The sequence below is a fragment of the Lampetra planeri genome, chromosome 2 (genome assembly GCF_965212315.1).
Source record: "Lampetra planeri chromosome 2, kcLamPlan1.2.h2, whole genome shotgun sequence".
Classification (NCBI taxonomy): domain Eukaryota; kingdom Metazoa; phylum Chordata; class Hyperoartia; order Petromyzontiformes; family Petromyzontidae; genus Lampetra; species Lampetra planeri.
The window spans coordinates 23,435,815-23,442,134 of record NC_136108.1 but is presented as its reverse complement, the minus strand read 5'-3'; positions in this window follow the sequence as shown (position 1 = coordinate 23,442,134).

The window sequence follows — 6,320 nt, the reverse complement described above, 5'->3', positions numbered from 1 at the left end:
CGTCCCATTCTATGCTGCTAACGGGGCTCACTTGGCATCATTGGACAGATTCGAGCACAAATTTGTATCGGTGATATCAAATTGTCCGGCCCGATTTTTGTTTCCTCCTCGCTGGCGGTTCCGTGCCTGCTGGGGACGGACTTCTTGGGCAAAATGCCGATTCGTATTTTAATAGACCAGGGCTGCATTGAGCTCCCGTCGGGACGATGCATGGCGTTTCTGCCGTCCCCTACTGCGGCTCGGACGGCGTTCGCGACGGTACCGGCGTTCGTCGTTAAAACGGTTCGCGTACCGCCGGGGGCACAAATGTTGGTGCCTCTCAAACTTCGTCGGCCCTTCGCTAAAGGCGTTGGGGACCAGGGAATTCTGCTGGGGCCATCTAGGGCCGGGGTTAGCGGACCTCATTTGATTCCGGCCCAGACCATCGTAAAAGGGGACGGGGACCCTTTCATCGCGGTCCTCAATGTGGGGTCGCAGACAGTGGTGGTTCCTCAAGGGACCGTGCTTGCTCACGCAACGCCGGTGCCCTGTGAGGAACCTGTCGCGAATCACGTAGGCACTGTCCCTCTGCCGCATCCACATTCGGACACCGATGAAGGGTGGCTCGAGGCGCTTTGTGCGGGATCGACGGACCTGTCGGATTTAGAGCGTCAAAAGCTTAAGACACTGCTGCGTGAATTTTCCGACGTTTTCAGTCAGAACAAATTCGATTTGGGCTGTACCCATCTGCTGCGTCACCATATTGATACAGGTGACAGCGCGCCAATACGCCAAAATCCTTTTCAGTTAAGTCCCGCCGAAAAGGACCATGTCAAATCGGCTGTTGATGACATGTTGGCCGCCGACATCATTTCTCCCTCTACCAGCCGGTGGGGAGCGCCGATCGTCCTGGTTAAGAAACAGGATGGCTCGTTGCGGTTTTGCGTCGATTTTCGCCGCCTCAACAAAATTTCTCTTGCCGACGCATACCCGCTCCCACGGATTGACGAATCGCTGGACACTTTGGCGGGAGCGCGATTCTTCTCCACATTGGATTTGCTTTCGGGATTGTGGCAGCTTCCTCTGGACGATGATTCTAAGCCTAAAACTGCATTCCGTACACCGCACGGTCTCTTCCAATTCAACCGGTTGCCGATGGGACTCCACTCGGCGCCGGCGACTTTCCAGCGATTGATGGAATTGGTTTTGGCTGGATTGCAATGGGACTCGTGCTTAATTTATTTGGATGACGTTATCGTCTTTAGCAGAACATTTGACGAGCATCTCCAGAGGTTGCAGGCGGTTTTCCTCAAAATGCGGGCTGCTGATTTGAAATTTAAACCCCAAAAATGTCATCTGTTACGCGAATCTGTGCGTTATTTGGGACACATCGTTGGACGCTCGGGTATTGCTACCGATCCCGCCAAAACGCAGTGCGTCAGCTCCTAGCCGACTCCCACCTCTGTGGGGGAGGTCAGGAGTTTCATTGGATTCGCGTCGTATTACCGACGCTTTGTCGCAGATTTTGCGACAATTGCAAAGCCCCTACACGCTTTGACGTCAAAGGGGGTCCGCTTTCATTGGGGACAGGAGGAGGAGGCTGCTTTCCGCTCCCTTCGGGACGCTCTGGTTAAAGCTCCTCCCTTGGTTTACCCCGATTTTTCTAAACCCTTTGTGCTCGACACCGATGCGAGCAACACAGGTATTGGGGGCGTGCTTTCCCAGGTGGTTGACGGCGTGGAACGGGTGGTCGCGTACGGTAGTCGGGTGTTGTCTCCAGCGGAGCAAAGATATTGTGTCACCCGTCGGGAACTGTTGGCAATTGTCTATTTCATGCAACAGTACCGCCCATATCTGTACGGTTAGCGTTTCACCGTCCGTACAGATCATGCGGCACTACAGTACGCCCTGCGAGTTCAACAACCATCGGGACAATTGTCTCGATGGTTGGAGGTTCTCCAGGACTTTGATTTTGAAACCACGTACCGTAAGGGCGTCCGCCACACCAATGCGGAAGCTCTGTCGCGCATGCCAACCACCCCCGAATGCGCATGCCTCCTGGGGTCGGGTCGTTGCAGGCATCCGGGTGAAATATCTTTTCTGGTCTTGGCGGCCGCAGACGACGCAGCGTCAATGACGAATTCGATCGCACAACAGGGATCAGATTCCCTGTTGGGGTTGCCTGTCACTGAATGGGGGCGCCTACAGATGGAGGATACCTCCCTCCTCGCGTTGCGTCGTCGCGTCGGGGATGCTGGGCGGGGTAGGGGTGATGCCGACGCATGGGAAATGGTCACGGGTCTGCTGATGCATTGGGACGGGAAATCCCATCGACACCGGCTGGTGGTCCCTTCTGGGTTACGGGGTAAGGTGGTGTGGGCCGCTCATGAGCGCCTCCTCCACCTGGGGACCCAAAAGACCCTCGCCTTGCTCCAGCTTGATTTTTTTTGGCCGGGCATGACAAGGGATGTCGCAGATCTGTTGGGGTCATGCCCTCGGTGTGCGCAACGGAAACCACCAGCACGGGAGTCTAACCCGCCTTTGCAGTCTATCAGAGTCTCCAGAGTCAACGAACTTGTCGCGCTGGATATTCTGGGCCCATTCCCCGCCACCCCCAGGGGCAATAGATATTTGTTGACCGGGGTGGAGTACTTTACGCGCTGGCCTATGGCCTGGCCCCTGGCCAACCAGTCGGCAGCAGCCATCGTGGAGGCCTTTGTCCAGGGATACGTCCTGGACAAAGGTGCTCCCGAGCGGCTGCTGACCGACCAGGGCAAAAAATTTTCCGGCAAACTGCTCCAACAAGTCTGTGAGCTCCTGGGCACGAAAAAAATTCGTACCTCTCCCTATCACCCGCAAACTGACGGGATGGTCGAGCGTCTGCACCGAACCATCACGTCCATGTTGTCACAGCAGGTTTCGGACTCACAGACCGATTGGGACCTGCAAATTCAAGGGGTCCTGGCAGCATACAGATTGGCCCCCCATGCGGCAACGGGATTTTCCCCCTTCTTCCTCATGTATGGCCGCGAACCTGACCCACCTGTTCGGGCCCAGCTGCAGATCCCCGCGCCGCAGGGTAAAACTAAATTGGCCGACCATGTTAAATTTAATCTTGCGAAATTAACAGAGGCACGGGATGCTGCCATGCAAAATTCCGACCTACGTCACAAAGCTAATGAGCGGCTCAGACTGGGTCGCGCGCACGTGCTACAGTGGAAGTCGGGGGACAAGGCATGGCTGTATTCATATTCTTAGGTTTTTTCGGTAAAGTCAGGCATGGCTGCACTGTCCCCAGGTACCACTCGCGACCTCCTCTAAACTGGTGCGGCCGTGGCGGGGCCCTGTCGAGGTGGTTGAGGTTTTGCGGCCTCAGTGCGTACGCATCAAATGGGGGAGGCGCCGGTGGTTTGTGCACCCCTCCAGATTGAAACCCTTCGTTGCGGTGCGAAGTCCCACTCCACACACGCGTGGCCAAACATGTGGGGGGTCGACCGACTCAAAGGGTCCGTCTCCGCTGCTCTCGCCTGACGTGTTGCCGGCTGTCCCGCCCCCAGGTGCACCAGGAATGACCGGCTCACGCCCGACAACCCCTACGGGGGATGCCGAGGGTCTCGCGACATCGAGAGGAGACTCACTTGGAAATGGACAGTTGCCACCCGACGGCCCGCCATCCGGGGTTGCCCCGTGTGACGGGCCTGCTGCAAGGACGCGCGCAAGAATGCGCAGACTCTTGTGATGCACAAAAAGAAAAAAAAATATTTTTCACATGTTATGTTCACTGTGTGCGGCGTCGGTGGTGTGTTCCTGGCACATTGGATTGTACGAATGTTGTGTTCACGGTGTGTTGTGTGTGTGCTAGGGTTCCCTGCAAATTGTATATACGTTGGTTTTACGGATTTCGTATTTATTCGGGGGTGGGGTGCGTCGGGTTATTTTCCCTTCTTGCTTTTCTGGTTCTTGTTGTTGTTCTCGTTCGCGTTATTGTTGAAAAATTGTGAGGCACACGCGGGGTCGAGGGGTAAATAGACTTTTATTGTCGTTTGTTGCAGCCGGGACGGCTGCGAGCTGTACAGGGGGGGGTGATGTAGGGGTGTTACGGAGGGGCTGTATACATGGGATCACACTGGAAACAAACACAGTGGGCGGGGCTTCGTGAGTGCACGGGGAGGTGCTCTCAACGACGTCCGCACAGAGCAGCCTGGGGGGGCTGGCCCCACCCCTCAGCGAGGGGTTTTGGTATAAAAGGGGATGAGCCGGAGAGCTCGGGGTAGAATGTTAAAGCTAAACCAGTGAAGACCGAAGATCATCTAGCTAGAGCCCTGGACTCCCCTGGGTCGCCGCCCTTGTCAGGGCTGCGCAGGACCGAGCCAGCGGCGTGGTCCCGAGAACCAGAGCTAGTGCTCTGGGACTCCGGGTACCGTAGCCCGACTTACCAGTGTCGGGCCAGACAGCCTCCCCTAGCCCGTTAGTGGAGGACTAGGAGGTAGGTCAGAGATAGCTAGCAGTGTATTCCCAGCTAGCGGGTGAGGGGGCCGATACCCCCTCCAGTGTTGTATGTACGCGGTTGTGACAACTGTTGCGGAATAAATACGTGTGCCTCAACCCCGGCGTCTAAGAGTCCTCAACGATATTACATTTGTATTGCGCCTGCAGCGCATGTTCCGCAGGTAGTGTTTGGTGACGTGAGGCTGTATTCAGTGACTTTTATCGAAATGGGCTCCATCACCTTTGCTGCTTGCAGAAATAAAAGTAGTTTGAAAGTCAAACATCTCTCCATACACCCCTCTTACGGAACCAGTGGGGATGGGGTGGCGCGTGCCCCCCCCCCCTCCCCCAATGATCCGATCGAAATCCCTAATTTAGATCGGATCATTTGGGTTTATTGTGTAGTGTTGTAAATAACAGATGAATAAACTTCTTAAGACACACACTGGTTTATTGTCTTTCTTCCGACATAGTCCCTATCCACACACAGAGGGATATGCGGTTCCCTCACTCGTAGCCCAAGGAGGTACAGCCTCCGTACCTAGCGGGACCTACACACGGGTCTGGCTGCTAGCCTAGGGAGGTACAGCCTCCTAACTGGGGGGACTAATCTCCGTCTACCCGCTACCCTAGCATCCTCCGGCTGGGACCTAGGGGAGGCTAGCTTGACCCACTGCTGGCTCGGCGGGTCCCCTGACCACAGGTCATGCCGAGCCTTAGCTCTTACAAGAGCTGGGAGGCTGGGGAGCCAGGGTCCTGCCTGCCAGGACCTATTCTCCCCTTGACCACTGGTAACACTGAGCCTTAGCTCTTAGAAGAGTAGGAAGGCTTGGTCCAGGGTCCTAGCTATCTTGAGCTGGCTTCAGTCTTCGTCTTGAGGAGAACTGGCGAGCGCTCCCCGTGCTCGCCCTTTTATACCCATTTGTAACAGTCCTTATCCAATCCCATGCTCCCTCGTGGGACCCTCTGATTGGTTCTCTAGAATCTGTGTTTTCGATCCTCTTTTACCCTAACTGACCCTTGGCCGTTGGTCCGGCGGGAAAGTGTGTTTACGATCTGCTCCCGCCTTTCCCTGACCCCGGCCGTTGGTCCCAGAGCGGTGCGGTAACACTGCATTCCCCTCTGATTACATAGTGCCCTGCAGGTTACCGCATAGAGTGTGTCTAGCACCTCTACATTTGTAATAAATCGGCATTTTGCGACCCCCACTGCCACTGTGTAGCATATCATTACGTGCCAGTGACTCTATGAGATGATAGAACAATAGTCTGAGTCCATAATTTGCAATAAGTAATGGCAAAGCAGTTATAAATGACTCAGAATTGTGCGCAGTTGCGTATACAGGACACAATTTCCCTGAAGACGAAAACCTTCAGCGAGTGTGATGCCGCACACGTGTCGAATAAAAAACAAGGGACAAATCCTCATTTACTAACAACTCCTATAATTTTTAAATCCTTTATATTAAGTTCGCTTGCTTGCTTGCTTGCGTGCTTGCGTGCTTGCTTGCTTACGACCGTGCAAATCTTTCGGTCGTTTTTTAACCCACTTCCCGTGATCCAATCGAGCTGACATTTTGCACACAGACTCGTTGTGCGAGCCAATAAAATGTTCGTGAATTCCAAAATTTTACACTGTTTAGGGAAAACAAGTTAAATATTTAATTACCAATTGCTTAATACTGGCAGACAATCATCTGACCCATAGGTGGCAGCCATCTCAAGCCAGAGGACGAGAGGACTCTAGCCGCCACGCATATAAAGGATTTATAGTGAAAAACTTTGTTTTTACGGGTTATACTTATTCATTGCTGGAGCCCCCCCTACCTGAAAATCCTGTCTCCGCCATTGCAT